We start from the raw sequence: 18,193 nt of genomic DNA on the forward strand, positions 1-18,193 counted from the left end.
TTAAAATCTAAATTCTTCGAAAAATGAAAAAAGTAACATTTTTTGCACCACCCTAATTAGGTAATATGTTTGCTTTTCAATTTTTTTTACAATACATATTTATATTTTTTAACAATAAAAACATCGAATCAAGAGTAAAATAAACTTCTTCGGGAGAAATGCAGCCATACAATTTTGGCTGCGCAATATGCCCGACGGACGTTGACGACATAAATGACGTTCATGAACAGCAGTACTGCAGTTGGACTAAGTTAGTCCGATCGCAGATCTTACTGTATGAACTAGACTAACGCAGGCCTAAGTTAGGCAGACCTTTATGAAAACACCTTATACCAAATTAAGTATTTTCTTAAATCGCTAATTGGTATCAACCATGCAGATAGATAAACCAAAAATAAAAGTTTTTCTTACAAAAAAACTAGTTTTGTTTTTAACCTTTTCGAATAAGACAAAACATTTTTGGATTCGGTTTTCTATTTTGAAAACAAAATTAGAACTTACATAGAACTTTGTTCTTTTTTTTTATGTTATAACTTGGAAAACTGTTTTTTTTTTTTTTCAAAAATCATTCCTGAAAACAGTTTTATTTAATAAAAAAATGAATTAAAAATTTATTGGCTTTACAAGAAGTGATAGCACGTCGTTGTGAGTATAACCGTTGATTTTTAATAATGTTTTTTTCCAAGCTAAGCCTTGTTTTTGAAAAGTTCCTACCTCTCCTGTCTAAACGAAGGGGAATAGAACTCTCCCTCTCCTCTACGAATTTTTTCTTATGACAATCCATACCGACCTACATTCACTATCTTTTTAGAACATTCATACCTTGTGATTCAACGTACCTACATACCTACATATACAAAATACATAAATATAAAATTGCATTTTAACTTAACTAACTAAATAAATAACAATATATTGGCCGCGGGACGTCCACCTTCCATACAAATACTCCACTCTCCCTAATTTAAAAAAAATAATCGAGCGCACTCAACCTTGCCTCGCTCCTCGCAGCTGCGAGACTGAAAATTAAATTTAGACCTCCTATCCTTACCTTATGAATATCTATATACTCTCTTTTTTCTGAGACCCCAGCCCTATCTAACAATAAATTTGTCTATTTATTCCTTCTTGACCAATCAGAATTGTCCATCGCTCTTTTTGTTTTCTCAAATTCTCATTTCTCTTTGTAACTATTGCCAGATCAAAACCCAGTCAAAATAATAGTTTTCCATTTTTCAAACTTTTGTCGCGCATACTTTTTTCCTTGAATACTTTTATCTGTTCAGACTTTCCTACCTAATACTAAAAGTCGTGAATACTTTTTGTTTTCACACTTTTGTTACGGATTCCTGTTTTTCATCTGTCAACCCATATTATTATAACAATTTCAACATACTACCGAAGAACCCTTAAAAGTTATGGTAGCGGAACCAAATTTTGCATGAAGGTTTTAATATCCATTATCATTAAGAATCAAAACAATACAATGCAAAAAACATTCATATCTATGACAAAATAGTATTTTTTGAGAAAAGGGGAAATTTTGTGATATGCACTAAAAATCATCCTGGTACAATCTTGGAATTAGTGCTAATAGGCTAATTTTGTTGTTTCTATCTTTGTTTGGATATTCTATAACTTATGTCGAAAATCCAAAAAAATCTCATGTCCGCAAGTCCTGATTTTCCTGGTTTGAAATTAAGGTGCAGATTTTAAAAAAATTGAAAAACTACACTTCAGATATTTGTGTCAGCTCAACATGAATAATGTACATTACTTTTCAGGGATGGTCAGATTGATTTATTTGTGGGTTTTGTTGGAATCAGCGTTAAAAAATACCTTGAAATCATATGGGTTATGTTTGTACGTATAAGAATCTAAAGTTTTCTCATTATTTTTTTTAAATCTGCACCTAATTTAGTTTAACCTAGTAAATTAGGACTTGTGGACATGAGATTTTTTTTAGATTAGATTTTTGACATAAGTTATAGAATATCCAAACAAACATAGAAACCAAAAAATTAGCCTATTGGCACTAATTTCAAGATTTTACCACGACGTTTTTTAGTGCATATACCAAACTTTCCCCTTTTTTCAAAAAATACCAATTTTTCATAGATATGAATGTTTTTTTCAATACATTCTTTTGATTCCTAATAACAATGGATATGAAAACCTTCATGCAAAATTTGGTTCCTCTGCCATAAGTTTTAAGGGTTTTTGGGGTAGCAAATTTGCAAGTGTTATAATAATATGGGTTGACAGATGAAAAACTGGTATAACTTTTTTCAGAGACGTCAGATTGTCTTGATTTTAGATGTTTTGGCATCAGCATTAAAAAATACCTCGAAGACATGTATCATATGTGTATATAATACCATCGTATATTTTGCTAATTTTTAAAATCTCCATTTCGCGCTTTGACCTTGAAAATGGCGACTTGCGGACATGAGATTTTTCTAGACTTTTGAGGTATGTTATAGAATGCCAAAACGAAGGTATTGAGCAAAAAAAAATTCTATTAGCATTCATTCCGAGATTTACCCCTTATTTCACCTTATTTGACTGTATTAATAGACCTAAACAAAATATAAATGAAATTGAAGAAACAGATTATGAAAATGTGGTAGAAAATGATAATGATCCTAATGTAGATGCATTCTGCCATGAACGCAAAGTCGATACTTCCAAATACCAATGCTGGAACTGCGATGCTACTGGACATTCATTCTTTGAATGTCCCGCAGAACAACGCAACCTCTTTTGTTACAAATGCGGTGCGAAAAATGTGACGATAGTCACATGCAAAAGGCATTTGGTGGGAAACCGATTGTTGGGCGAGAAGGTTGCCGGAAACACTCGCTCATTCCCAACTTTCCCGAGCCAACGATAAAAATTACGGGTTGTGATGACCATAGGTCTTCCAATCTTCTTAATACAAATATAACAGTTTTAATATAATTCCTCCCACGAATTCACCATCAGACGAAATCGCATTTCATACTAATTTACATCAAAGAAAGTTGAACTATGACAAGGTGCGTAGGAGAATTTTCAATCCTGAACCCTCCAAACAGATTTTGAAAGCTCGCGAATTAAAAAAAAACACTTGTTGCCACTGCACTTGAAAATGAAAAAAAAAAAAAAAAAAATACAAACTAAATAAAATAAAAAATAATCAAGTAGGCGTAGGTTTCGTTTTTATAAATTCGACGTGGAAAATTTTCATTTTCGAATAATAATAATTCTCAAACGTGGCAGTCATTTAAGAAAAATTTAAATAATTTTAAAGGAATAAGAAATAGAAATTTCTAGAAGAAAAATATATTCTCTGCAAGCCGTGTTTGAATAACATAAAAGTAAGATACGAATTATCCTCAATAATCTTCGATAAATAATTTCTATATTTGAAATTCTTTCTTTAGCTTTCCTAAAAATCTAAAGCTCAGGAGAATAAAGAAAAAGGAATACTTTTTAGAAGCGGCTCCGAGGAGCATTATCCGTCCATTTGGTGTCCGGGATTCTCAAAAAATAAGAACTGCGACAGACGCAGTATCCGATATCCTTGATGTGAATCGGCTAATTTATTAAATGAGAAATAATCCTAGAACTAAATACAATCGTTTTAAAATTGCGTGTTACAAAATCAGAGCCAATACTTTGAGAATGGAAATTACTAACACAATCTGAAAATAAAAAAAAAAAAAAAACAATTCTTCCAAGATATAAAACAAAATCTAGTATTGTGAACATAACAAAGTGCCGGTTTCCTGTTCAATTCGAGAAACATTAAACTCTGCCTTTGTTATAGTTGATAATTGACTAATTTAAATATTTTAACTTAAAATTTCCAATTTTCCTACTCTTGTTAAATTACTTATTTTTATCTAATTATCTGTTTTACTAATTTTGTAACTTAAATTCTAATACTTTATCTCACTTATCATAATTGTTGTGTTTGTTGTGAGAACTTTTAATTTAACTTAAATCAAGCTAAACAGGACCTGGACTTTGTGCGCACATCATCGAGGAGTCATGTAAGTGTCTTTTAATTAATTTGCTACATTTTGAAACTCACAACAAATATATCCATTATTTTTAATTTCTTTTCAATACATATCTTAATACTATTATTCAATATTAAATAAAACGGTGTTACAAAAATGAGGTTTTAAAATATACGCGGGCGGAGACCTATCAGGTTTTTAGAGCTAGTCGCACTGAATACGAAATGGTATTTGAAAATCCCCTAACACCCCCAAAATCTGGAGTTACGGGCAAAAAACGGTTTTTTGGACCTTCACCCATTGAAAAAATTCTAGCTTCGACAATTTTTTACCCATTTTCGATTTTTTTACAGTTTCTGATAGAAGATAAATATACCTTTTTAACAATGTATAAAACATGTAACTCGGTTGAACCACTTAGAATTTATAAGCTGTCAAAGTTCAAAAATTCAATTTTTTTGTCATTTGCCCAACTTCGGCATCATTTAAAGTATATGTTTTCAAAACAACATGCTATTAAAAAAATATATTCTAAAACTATATCTATTTCCCAATTAATCGAGGTATTTTTTTATGAAAATCACTTCAAAATTGGCTAAGAAAAAAAAATTTTTCGATTTCAACCCAGATACAGAAATTCGAACTTTTAGGTATAGAACAAAAATGTTGTTTCGGCACGTAGTAGGATAACTTGTGCGCCAGGATTTGATAACGGGTTTTTGTAGAGGAGCTCAATACAAACATTTTTTTCTTTGGGAGGGGGGTCTATCTCTCCCCGTTTTGGTGGGAGGGGCATTTTTCTAAAAAAAAATTATCAAAATAAAAAAAAAATATTTAAAAAACAACGGCAACACCTACAGTAATAAATGATACCATTTCCGAAAGGCAAAATTGTACATTTGATTTTTAAATCAATACAATATAACCAATAGTTTTTGAAATAATCAATTTCAAAGTTAAAAATAGGCGAAAAAAAAAATTTTTTAAACTCATTTTATACTATTTTTGTCCAGACTGTGAATTTTAGTAAAAAAGTTACTCACACAGAAAACTGCCTCAATTGATTCCTTATCGAACCGTGAAAACTATATGTTTCTATGTCTTCTAGTTTTTGAGAAAATTGAAAAATTATTTTATCAGATTTTTCTTTTTTCAAAATATTTTTAGTTTTTATTTTTCAATTTTCTCATAAACTAGAAGACATATAGCCCAGTAATTTTAGGCATTTTTTACATCAATCTGCGGAAAAATTTCTACTGGGCTCGATTTTGGTATATACCTTCGTTACGGCGTTGTTATGAAGATGTGAAAAATCGACATTGATATCGCGTCCGCGTAAGAAGTTATAGAAGTCAAAAGGTCACGAAAATCAGTTTTTCGCATATATCTCGTGACCTGTTGCTGGGAGGTCAATAGGGGTCTATAGAAAAATTGTTCGTCATAAAATTATCTACAAAATATTGCCTTATGCATTTTTCTGTGAAATCAACCGTTTTCGGAATTTTTCAAATACCGTTTCGTATTCAGTGCGACTAGCTCTACAAAACCTGATAGGTCTCCGCCCGCGTATATTTTGAGTGTTACACCGTGTAATTATCCTTAATATCCTAGTTACAAATTATATCTGCAACCAATTGTGGTTTCATTGTCTTAATAGTTTCTTATGGTTGGTTACAACTTTCAATTATTTTCTTTAACGGTTTAGTTTAATGTCTTGAATTAGTATAATAAAATTTATACAATTTAATATGGAAAATTAAATCATTTTATTTGGGGATTGATGGGGTGTCGATAGGTCAAGCGAGGTGAGTCAAAAAGGATTAGTTAGGGGTAGCACGAAACATAAGTACCAGTGTTACCAAGGCATAATGCAGGGTGGGATCAATGTACTCGGTATTAAACACCTACATATATACCAGCCAATGTCTAACAATGTCCATCCGTTACAACATTAAGATTTTAGGAAGTAAAGGATGTATATGAATGTCCTTGTCCAGTCCTGGCATAAATATTTAATAATTTGTTATTCTTGAGTTTCACTAACTTACAAGAACCCTCCCCAACGACGAGCTAAGTCAATAAAGCATGCCAATGTAAGTCATAGAAGCATTATGGTTTATGTTCAAATATAAATGAATAAAAATTGGAATAACAAATAACCTTTACAACATATTCTTGCACAGATTATTTATTTAATTTTCGATTTACTATTCTCTTAAACTTTGATACACGTCTGTTCACTCGGGAAACTCACTCACTGCATATAAATATAAATAGTTATAAATAGGTATATACTTTTATATACAATTTATTGTATATAAAATTTTGTTTAACATTTTTCAATAAAAAGTTGGCCATTTTAAAGAAATAATTAATTTAAACATAAAAATTAAATTTCAAAATTTTTCATTGATCCGTTTTCAAAAAATTGATTTTTCAAAAAAAAATTTTGAAATATTTTTTAAAAAACCAAAAATGCGTTTTTTGAAAATTTTCTAAAATTTTAATATTATCTTTACTTACACACTTTTGTATAAAAATTTTCATTCAAATCGGGTTAATGTTGTATGAGATATTCAGAAACGAAAAAAACCGTTCTATGACAGGTACCGTTAATAACGGTACAAAAAATATTTGTTTTATTTCAAAAGTTGGCTCTTATGTGTAGTACTACACACAAAAATTTAAATCAAAATCGTTAGAGCCGTTTTTTGAAAAAAATTAACTTTTCTATTTCCGTTATATGGCAGGTACCGTTAGTTTTGGTCATAAAAAAAAAAATTCAATTTTTCCCTCTAGGGAATCACCAAAAACTGCTAACTACCAAGTTTGAAGAAAATCACTTCACTCGTTTAGGCTGCAGCTCCAGATAGAGACAGACACACAGACAGACAGACAGAATTGCCGGACCCACTTTTTTGGCATTCTCCATCATCGTAATGTCATGTAAAATTGTTATCTCGAGTTCGATTTTTTTTACGAATCCTAAACTTGCCCTATAGTTACGGTGACCATCCGTCCCGATTCACCCGGGACTTTCCGTATTTCTACAACTTGTCCGGGTTTTTATTTTAGAAACCCGGGACGTATAAGTGTCCCGTGATTGTTCCGTATTTGCACATTCTCCGATTTTTTTTTTATTCAAAATTTAAAAAAAAATTGTACGGAAAACAAGAACAAGAAAACAGTGGTTGAAAATTAAAAGTTTTTCTAATTTTTCTGGTCAAAGCTTTAAGCCAACGAAAATTTCTCCAAGTAAAAAACTCTGTAGAAGCAAGAACAATTACCTGGACTATACTAGCACTGGTAAGAATTTCGTTGGTTAAGCTGCGTAATGTGCAACGAAAAGTAAAATTTTCGTTTACGAATTCGTTGTGCTGGTTGTATATGAAAATTTTCGTTTCGCCTCTAGACTATAGTTTTTAAAATTTTTCGTCAATTTTTTTTGTTCCAGCAGGAAAAGTTTTTTTGAATAATGGAGAACATATGGCAGAGTAAAGAACCCAGCTACATAAATTTCATTAATTTTTTTTTTTTTTGAAAATCATTATTTTCAAAACGATCCAACAAATTTTGTATCCGTCCCGGATTTCGCTTCTAGAAATATGGTCACCGTACCTATAGTACCTATATCGCAAGTAAAAATAATAAAATATGCTCATCAAAATATTTCGGGTTAAAGGGTGTTTTTTTGAGTGAGAAAAACACATTTGAAATGGTACCATTGCAGCACATGAAAATTTTTTGCATTTTTACTTGCGATATAGGTACTATATATCAAGTTATGCATTCGTACAAAAAAAAAAAGTTGAGATAACATTTTTCCATGACATTACGATGGTAGACAATGCCAAAAAAGTGGGTCCCGGAAGTCCGTCTGTCTGTCTGTCTGTCTGTCTGTCAGTCTGTCTGTCAGTCTGTCTGTCTGTCTGTCTGTATAAAGAGCTACAGCCTAAACGGATAGACCGATTAATGTCAAACTTGGTATGTAGCGTTATTTTGCGACTCTCCAGAGGGGTTTTTAGAATTAATTTTTTTGGACCAAAAATAACGGTACTTGTCATATACCGATTTCAGTAAAATTGAAATATCTCAAAAACGGCTCTAACGATTTTGTTTAAAAAATTCAAATGTTAGTTTTAAGCTAAGGTCTATCTTTCAATGAAAAAAATTTTTTTTGAAAATCATTATTAACGGTACCTGCCATAGAACCGTTTTTTTTTAAATCCGATTATCTCCGAAAGTGCTTATTCGATTTCAACGAAACTTTTTGTGATGAAGCATTTACATAATTTAAATATAAGCCAAAAACAAAATTTTGCAAAAAATAATTTTTGGATTTTTAAAAAAATTTTGAAAATTTTTTTTTGAAAAATCAAATTTTCGAAAACGGGACATTGAATTTTTTTGAAATTTTGTTTTTAGATGTCGATTAGTTAGTTACTTCTACAAAATGGCATACCAATTTTATTTTTAAACTTTTTTTTCAAAAAATTATTTATAAAAAATCAGTTTTTTAAAAAACGGCTCTAACGATTTTGAAAATTTTTTTTCTAAAAATGCATGTTAATATATCAATCAAAACTGCATACTTGTTTTGGAGGGCAATTTAATTTCAGATTTTATTTTATTTTTTTTTTTTTAAACGAATTTTATTTTTTTTCCAAATTTCTATATAAAAAGTCTTAAAAATTTAAGCAACTTTAACTCTAAGAGCAAGTACGTGCGACCCCAGTCGTGCAATTTATTTTAATAACTCTTAGGCTTGCCATATAAGCAGTGACGCGTATTCAAAAATACGCAAAAATAAACTTTAAGGCTTGGCAATCCTACGCCTTGACAGGGCATCGCTAGGCAACCCATGTGCAATTTATTTCCTTAGACACTATCTTTCAGAAAATATAACTCTCAACTGGTATACCGATGAGGGTAGGTCGTCCTATGGCGGGATATCCTACTATAAATATACTTACACCCACCGCCAAAAGTTTGGAACACATTAAAAAAAAATGATGAAAATCGATTTATATAATTCATTTCTTAATTAAGTTATTGATTGTATCTCTATAACAATATATAAGAAAACAATATGAACAACTTTAATTATAGTCTAAGATCCCACCGCTCGAATTTGCATATATCTGTTTTTTTTTTTTTTTTTGATGAAATGTAGATCATATCAAAGGAAATGACGCAAAGATTACAAAAAAACAGGGTTGCCTGGTCACAGATTGCCGCAACCCAAGGGTTGTCAGGTCTAAGGGTACACTTTAAGAGCAAATTGCATATATCTGTTTTGAAAATTCTAATACTAAATTAAAGCTTTATTATTCCTCTTTAAAATAAACTAGGGTTGCCATTCAAAATCTTGCCGCAAGTAGGGGTTGTCTGACTTTAAATATAAAATTCCAAAAAATTACTAAAAATGAAAACAAATTATTTAATAACAACGGCAACACAGTTATAAATAATAGGTGTGTTTTTTATTACCACCGGTCTTAACTGGACAAAAAAAACGCAGTCGGGACTAAGCAATTTACATGTTAAATGCAACAGCACTTTAGCCCCTTGGGCTTAGTTGTTTAGCCCGGAGAATTCTTTGGGCTTAACTTTTTCAACAGATTTAAATCTGTGCTACCAAATTAACTTGTTCGTAAATTGTTTCGAATTTGTTTAAAAACATCAAAACTGTTGTTTGGAATGACAATTATTATTTTAAATATTTATTTAAAAAGTTAAACTAATTAGTTAAACTTTTTTTTTTAAACACACAATAAACCCCAAAAGCGAAAAATATGACAAATTTATATTTTTTTGTGTTAACTGATTTCGGAACATTCAGTATGCAGTGCTGCCAATTTTTCTCGCTAAGCCCCGAGGCGTTTTTTTTTAACCTGTTAAGACCGGTGGTAATAAAAAACACACCTAATAACATTTAAGAAAGCTTGAGTCTTACACTTAATTATTAATTTTAAACAAAGTTATTTCATGCAATAGTTTTTGAAATAATTGATTTTAAAGTCAATATCTAAAATTATCCCCAGTTCTGTAATTTGATAAAGCTATATCTTTGGTTGTAAGCTTGTACAAAACTGGACTTTGATTTTACAAAACTTGTGCAAAACTCTATTTTTTACTTGCGATATAGGTACTATATATCAAGTTATGCATTCGTACAAAAAAAAAGTTGAGATAACATTTTTCCATGACATTACGATGGTAGACAATGCCAAAAAAGTGGGTCCCGGAAGTCCGTCTGTCTGTCTGTCTGTCAGTCTGTCAGTCTGTCTGTCAGTCTGTCTGTCTGTCTGTATAAGAAGCTACAGCCTAAACGGATGGACCGATTAATGTCAAACTTGGTATGTAGAGTTATTTGGCGACTCTCCAGAGGGGTTTTTAGAATTAATTTTTTTGGACCAAAAATAACGGTACTTGTCATATACCGATTTTAGTAAAATTGAAATATCTCGAAAACGGCTCTAACGATTTTGTTTAAAATATTCAAATGTTAGTTTTAAGCTAAGGTCTATCTTTCAATGAAAAATTTTTTTTGAAAATCATTATTAACGGTACCTGCCATAGAACCGTTTTTTTTAAATCCGATTATCTCCGAAAGTGCTTATTCGATTTCAACGAAACTTTTTGTGATGAAGCATTTACATAATTTAAATATAAGCCAAAAACAAAATTTTGCAAAAAATAATTTTTGGATTTTTAAAAAAATTTTGAAAATTTTTTTTTGAAAAATCAAATTTTCGAAAACGGGACATTGAATTTTTTTGAAATTTTGTTTTTAGATGTCGATTAGTCGATGCCAATGTAAGTCATAGAAGCATTATGGTTTATGTTCAAATATAAATGAATAAAAATTGGAATAACAAATAACCTTTACAACATATTCTTGCACAGATTATTTATTTAATTTTCGATTTACTATTCTCTTAAACTTTGATACACGTCTGTTCACTCGGGAAACTCACTCACTGCATATAAATATAAATAGTTATAAATAGGTATATACTTTTATATACAATTTATTGTATATAAAATTTTGTTTAACATTTTTCAATAAAAAGTTGGCCATTTTAAAGAAATAATTAATTTAAACATAAAAATTAAATTTCAAAATTTTTCATTGATCCGTTTTCAAAAAATTGATTTTTCAAAAAAAAATTTTGAAATATTTTTTAAAAAACCAAAAATGCGTTTTTTGAAAATTTTCTAAAATTTTAATATTATCTTTACTTACACACTTTTGTATAAAAATTTTCATTCAAATCGGGTTAATGTTGTATGAGATATTCAGAAACGAAAAAAACCGTTCTATGACAGGTACCGTTAATAACGGTACAAAAAATATTTGTTTTATTTCAAAAGTTGGCTCTTATGTGTAGTACTACACACAAAAATTTAAATCAAAATCGTTAGAGCCGTTTTTTGAAAAAAATTAACTTTTCTATTTCCGTTATATGGCAGGTACCGTTAGTTTTGGTCATAAAAAAAAAATTTCAATTTTTCCCTCTAGGGAATCACCAAAAACTGCTAACTACCAAGTTTGAAGAAAATCACTTCACTCGTTTAGGCTGCAGCTCCAGATAGAGACAGACACACAGACAGACAGACAGAATTGCCGGACCCACTTTTTTGGCATTCTCCATCATCGTAATGTCATGTAAAATTGTTATCTCGAGTTCGATTTTTTTTACGAATCCTAAACTTGCCCTATAGTTACGGTGACCATCCGTCCCGATTCACCCGGGACTTTCCGTATTTCTACAACTTGTCCGGGTTTTTATTTTAGAAACCCGGGACGTATAAGTGTCCCGTGATTGTTCCGTATTTGCACATTCTCCGATTTTTTTTTTATTCAAAATTTAAAAAAAAATTGTACGGAAAACAAGAACAAGAAAACAGTGGTTGAAAATTAAAAGTTTTTCTAATTTTTCTGGTCAAAGCTTTAAGCCAACGAAAATTTCTCCAAGTAAAAAACTCTGTAGAAGCAAGAACAATTACCTGGACTATACTAGCACTGGTAAGAATTTCGTTGGTTAAGCTGCGTAATGTGCAACGAAAAGTAAAATTTTCGTTTACGAATTCGTTGTGCTGGTTGTATATGAAAATTTTCGTTTCGCCTCTAGACTATAGTTTTTAAAATTTTTCGTCAATTTTTTTTGTTCCAGCAGGAAAAGTTTTTTTGAATAATGGAGAACATATGGCAGAGTAAAGAACCCAGCTACATAAATTTCATTAAATTTTTTTTTTTTTGAAAATCATTATTTTCAAAACGATCCAACAAATTTTGTATCCGTCCCGGATTTCGCTTCTAGAAATATGGTCACCGTACCTATAGTACCTATATCGCAAGTAAAAATAATAAAATATGCTCATCAAAATATTTCGGGTTAAAGGGTGTTTTTTTGAGTGAGAAAAACACATTTGAAATGGTACCATTGCAGCACATGAAAATTTTTTGCATTTTTACTTGCGATATAGGTACTATATATCAAGTTATGCATTCGTACAAAAAAAAAAAAGTTGAGATAACATTTTTCCATGACATTACGATGGTAGACAATGCCAAAAAAGTGGGTCCCGGAAGTCCGTCTGTCTGTCTGTCTGTCTGTCTGTCAGTCTGTCTGTCAGTCTGTCTGTCTGTCTGTCTGTCTGTATAAAGAGCTACAGCCTAAACGGATAGACCGATTAATGTCAAACTTGGTATGTAGCGTTATTTTGCGACTCTCCAGAGGGGTTTTTAGAATTAATTTTTTTGGACCAAAAATAACGGTACTTGTCATATACCGATTTCAGTAAAATTGAAATATCTCAAAAACGGCTCTAACGATTTTGTTTAAAAAATTCAAATGTTAGTTTTAAGCTAAGGTCTATCTTTCAATGAAAAAAATTTTTTTTGAAAATCATTATTAACGGTACCTGCCATAGAACCGTTTTTTTTAAATCCGATTATCTCCGAAAGTGCTTATTCGATTTCAACGAAACTTTTTGTGATGAAGCATTTACATAATTTAAATATAAGCCGAAAACAAAATTTTGCAAAAAATAATTTTTGGATTTTTAAAAAAATTTTGAAAATTTTTTTTTGAAAAATCAAATTTTCGAAAACGGGACATTGAATTTTTTTGAAATTTTGTTTTTAGATGTCGATTAGTTACTTCTACAAAATGGCATACCAATTTTATTTTTAAACTTTTTTTTCAAAAAATTATTTATAAAAAATCAGTTTTTTAAAAAACGGCTCTAACGATTTTGAAAATTTTTTTTCTAAAAATGCATGTTAATATATCAATCAAAACTGCATACTTGTTTTGGAGGGCAATTTAATTTCAGATTTTATTTTATTTTTTTTTTTTTAAACGAATTTTATTTTTTTTTCAAATTTCTATATAAAAAGTCTTAAAAATTTAAGCAACTTTAACTCTAAGAGCAAGTTCGTGCGACCCAGTCGTGCATTTTATTTTGTATTTATTTATATATTTTATACATCGTATGAGAATCAAAAATAATCAAATAATGAATTATAAATATAATTCATTTTTTGATTATTTTTAATCAAAAAATGATTATATTTACCATGGAATATTGAATTTTCATGCAATACTTAAATTGCTTGCTTTAATTTTTTATGAAATTTTCATACCAATTAATATTTTGAAGGAGTGAGGTGCTAAAGTAAAAGTATGAAAAATAATTGTCCAGTTTGTGATAAAAGGATCAAATTAATAGGATTGTTAGTACAATATGTAACCCTCATTATGGAATCAAAAATAATCAAAAAATTATTACATTTACCATGGAATATTGAATTTTCATGCAAAGCTTAAATTGCTTGCTTTTCTTTTTTATAAAATTTTTACACGAATTAATATTTTGAAGAAGTGAGGTGCTAAAGTAAAAGTATGAAAAATAATTGTGCAGTTTGTGGTAAAAGGATCAAATTAATAGGATTGTTAGTACAATATGTAACGCTCAATTTAAGATATTGGGCCACTTAATATTTCACCTATGTGGATGTTTATAACGATGCACAAAAAGCAATTTAAATGAAGTTTTGTGAAATTTGTGATTATTAGATGGCTCATGTAATAATATAACCGTCAGTAAATTAAATTATCTTTCTTTTTTAAATTCACAATTTTCCTATATAAAAAAAAATGAATTTTTGGTGTTAAAAAGGAACATCAAAATAGACGTGTCAAAACAATTTCTTTGATTCCTTTGATCAATAATTTTGTTTATTTTCTTCGGTAATATAAATTTAATTTAATCAAAATCAATAGGAAATTGCAGATATTATTAAGATCTGAGTGAAGATGAAGTAGAAGGTTAATTATTTTGACCGTATGCTGTGGTTTTACAGAAAAAAAAAAATTCATGAAGACAATCACGGGAAAAAAAGTCACAGTAATTTGGATTTTTTCACAAGGACTATGATAGGAAAAAATATATTTTTATCGCACATTGTTTATTTTTTACTTATTTCATATTTTTCCGGAATAAAAATACGATATTCGATTATAATTTACTCTTTATTAGATGGATTCAAAGTGATTGCATACGCTGACGACGTCGCCATTGCTGTATCAGGAAAACATCTTCATACTATAATAGACCTAATGCAAACTGCTCTCAATAAGCTAATAAAATGGGCAACAAACTGTGGATTGGGGGTAATCTAATAATCAATCTTCCACCCATATATTCAGCAAGCAAGTGGCCGCGAGCACTGCTATTCGTCTCGAAGCCATCTCTCTATGGACCAATAACTCTATTGGCCACACAAGTATTCTGAATTCATTTGGATCAATCCACAGCCGCTCCGACTACACCACAATGCCACAATGGGGCAATGCCGAGTTTCTGAGAGATAATTCAATTCATTTCTACACAGATGGTTCTAAAACCAATGACGGAGTAGGTGCCGGGGTTTACTCAGAAAAACTTAATCTTTGTCTCTCCTTCCGTCTCCCTAATCACTGCAGCGTGTTCCAAGCGGAAATAATGGCGATTAAAGAAGTATTGAGTTGGCTCAAAGAAAACGTGATATCTACATCGGATATCCGCATCTTCTCTGACAGCCAGGCAGCCCTGGTTAGGTTCGCTAGGTTCTGTTTCCAAAAACTCCATAACTGCCCGCGACTGTCGATCATCTCTCATGGAGATGTCAAAACAGTTTAACATTCACCTATTTTGGGTGCCGGGTCACAGATATATTTTGGGAAACTGCGAAGCAGATGAACTCGCCAGAAATAGAACTCTAATACTAATTTTACCCAACAAAGCAAATATTGGTATACCAATGGCAACGTGCAAACTCATGCTGAAGCAAGAAGCTATAGAGGCAACAAACATAAGATGGTAAAACATTATAAAAAGCCAAACGACCAAGCAGATCTGGTCTAGGCTAGATACAAAACATTCAAAAAATTTATCATCCCTAAGCAGATTGCATATCAGCTATGTAATAGGTGTCTTTACAGGACACTGTCTCATAGGTAGACACGCCATAAAACTTGGCGTAGTCGCTAACGACTTGTTGCCTCTGCTCATGTCCTGCCCTTTCCAGTAGACGGAAAAAAATACTTGAAAAAATATTTCTTAGAAGATACAAGTGAACTAATTAATACCGACATCTTCAACCTTCACCGCTTCATTAATAGCTCCAACTGGTTTAATTCGTGAGGAATTTCCTTGCAAAATCATGGTATCACAACGGACTAATGAGTTGTCTAAGTGTGTCAGTCGTTTTCCTGACAGCCATTTTACCTAACCTTACCTAACCTACTCTTTATTTGAAGTCAAATAAACAAACAACACGTAGAAAACCAGGTTTCTCTGAAGAAAATTCAGCTTGACGTTTGAGAAATGTCAAATGTTCCAAGTGTGTGTGCAAATCCGTGTTAACCTATCAAAAAAGAGGGATTAAAAAAAAATCGAGTTCTGCTTCGTTTGAAGCGATTTTTTCCTAATGGAACATGATTTTCGTTTTCGTTTTTCGATTTCGTTTTTTCCATAGAAAGGAATTTTACATAAGTCGTTCTCTTGATATACAAATATGAGTGCCCACACTATAACCATTAACAAGTTTGAGCAGATGAAAAAGTTTGTTTTGCTAGTCCATTGCCTTCAATAACACTAGTTTACAAAAAAATAAAAATTTTTTGGACACCAAGTGCCGTTATACTTTTCGTATAGATTTGAGCCCAAAAACCTCAAAAAACTTATCCAAAAAAATTTTTATGGATAGGTTTTCGAGATATGATTTTTCAAAGTTTTTTGTAGTTTTTTTTTCTAGCATACTTAGTATTCCGGCTATATCTTGAGTAATAAACAACTAATATGAACAGAAAAACCGGTTCCTGAAAGCTGATCAAATAAGCAACAAACACTGGAATAACTTTTTTGGGTCACTCCAAAAGTTAAAGTGCATTGTATCAAAACACTTAAAAAAAATCAACTTTTTAAAGGAAATTTTTGCAAAAAAAAAGTTTCTTACTGGCATAAAAAATCTAAATCTTGCCAATCCTCAAAGTTTTATATCTTTTATGTTTAGTACATTTTCTGACAAAGGTAAAAATATAATTTTTGTCAAAATCTATGGATAAGTTATAAAGATATGATCATTTTTGTAACGATCAATATTTTCGACTTTTTTTGTTATTTTTTGTATTTTCGTCTATAACTTGAAAAGGAAGCCGAATATGAAAATTTTTATTAAGTAATTTTTTGTAGATAATTAAATTTCCTATCCATATGTATGCTTAAAAAAAATTTGAAAATTAAAATATTGTAAAAAACTAATGAAAAACTATTCGAAAAAGAAAAAAAACATGACATTTTTGGTGTTTTTACTAAATAGTCTATATTTATCCCTTAAGCATTTATAGATATTGAACATGTAACGGAAAAAAGAAAATACTTTATTTTTCAACATAATGGTCACAAAAATTGAATACGGCTAAAATTGAATAAAATATGGACTTTGAAAATCTATTGTTTTTGGTCCCTTTGAGCCATTTTTCTTTAACACATTTTACAAGTTGTAGTTAGGAGTTTTGTATGTTTTTATGGTTATCAATGTATACTCTATTTTCTAAAACAAAATCTCATATTATATCGTTTATCTTAATTTCAGAACCTATTTTCTAATTTTATAAAATGTTTCAAATGAAAATAGATTTACTATTTGTTTTAATATTTTCTAAGTTTTGCAAATAATGTTTGCATCAAGTGGTTTTATGGTTATAATGTTAAGGATGTAATTTTAAATAACGCATGCATACAATAAAACTAATCACCATTTTTTAAAACAATAGATTTTCAAAGTCCATATTTTATTCAATTTTAGCCGTATTCAATTTTTGTGACCATTATGTTGAAAAATAAAGTATTTTCTTTTTTCCGTTACATGTTCAATATCTATAAATGCTTAAGGGATAAATATAGACTATTTAGTAAAAACACCAAAAATGTCATGTTTTTTTTCTTTTTCGAATAGTTTTTCATTAGTTTTTTACAATATTTTAATTTTCAAATTTTTTTTAAGCATACATATGGATAGGAAATTTAATTATCTACAAAAAATTACTTAATAAAAATTTTCATATTCGGCTTCCTTTTCAAGTTATAGACGAAAATACAAAAAATAACAAAAAAAGTCGAAAATATTGATCGTTACAAAAATGATCATATCTTTATAACTTATCCATAGATTTTGACAAAAATTATATTTTTACCTTTGCCAGAAAATGTACTAAACATAAAAGATATAAAACTTTGAGGATTGGCAAGATTTAGATTTTTTATGCCAGTAAGAAACTTTTTTTTTGCAAAAATTTCCTTTAAAAAGTTGATTTTTTTTAAGTGTTTTGATACAATGCACTTTAACTTTTGGAGTGACCCAAAAAAGTTATTCCAGTGTTTGTTGCTTATTTGATCAGCTTTCAGGAACCGGTTTTTCTGTTCATATTAGTTGTTTATTACTCAAGATATAGCCGGAATACTAAGTATGCTAGAAAAAAAAACGACAGAAAACTTTGAAAAATTATATCTCGAAAACGTATCCATCGTAATTTTTTTTAAAGTGATTTCCGAGTTCCTGAGGTCAAAGTACGTAAGAAAAAAATAGTGGGATTGAGTGTCCATTTTGGCTGTAAACCAGTGTAATAGGC

At 30.1% G+C, this 18,193-nt stretch overlaps 1 protein-coding gene across 1 annotated transcript in view; it reads left to right on the forward strand.

Moving 5' to 3' along the window:
- LOC129907288 (ribosome biogenesis protein WDR12 homolog) overlaps positions 1–18,193 on the forward strand; it is a 249,072-nt gene that overhangs the window by 83,753 nt on the left and 147,126 nt on the right. The window lies entirely within an intron of this gene.

The sequence above is a fragment of the Episyrphus balteatus genome, chromosome 1, assembly GCF_945859705.1.
Source record: "Episyrphus balteatus chromosome 1, idEpiBalt1.1, whole genome shotgun sequence".
Taxonomy (NCBI): domain Eukaryota; kingdom Metazoa; phylum Arthropoda; class Insecta; order Diptera; family Syrphidae; genus Episyrphus; species Episyrphus balteatus.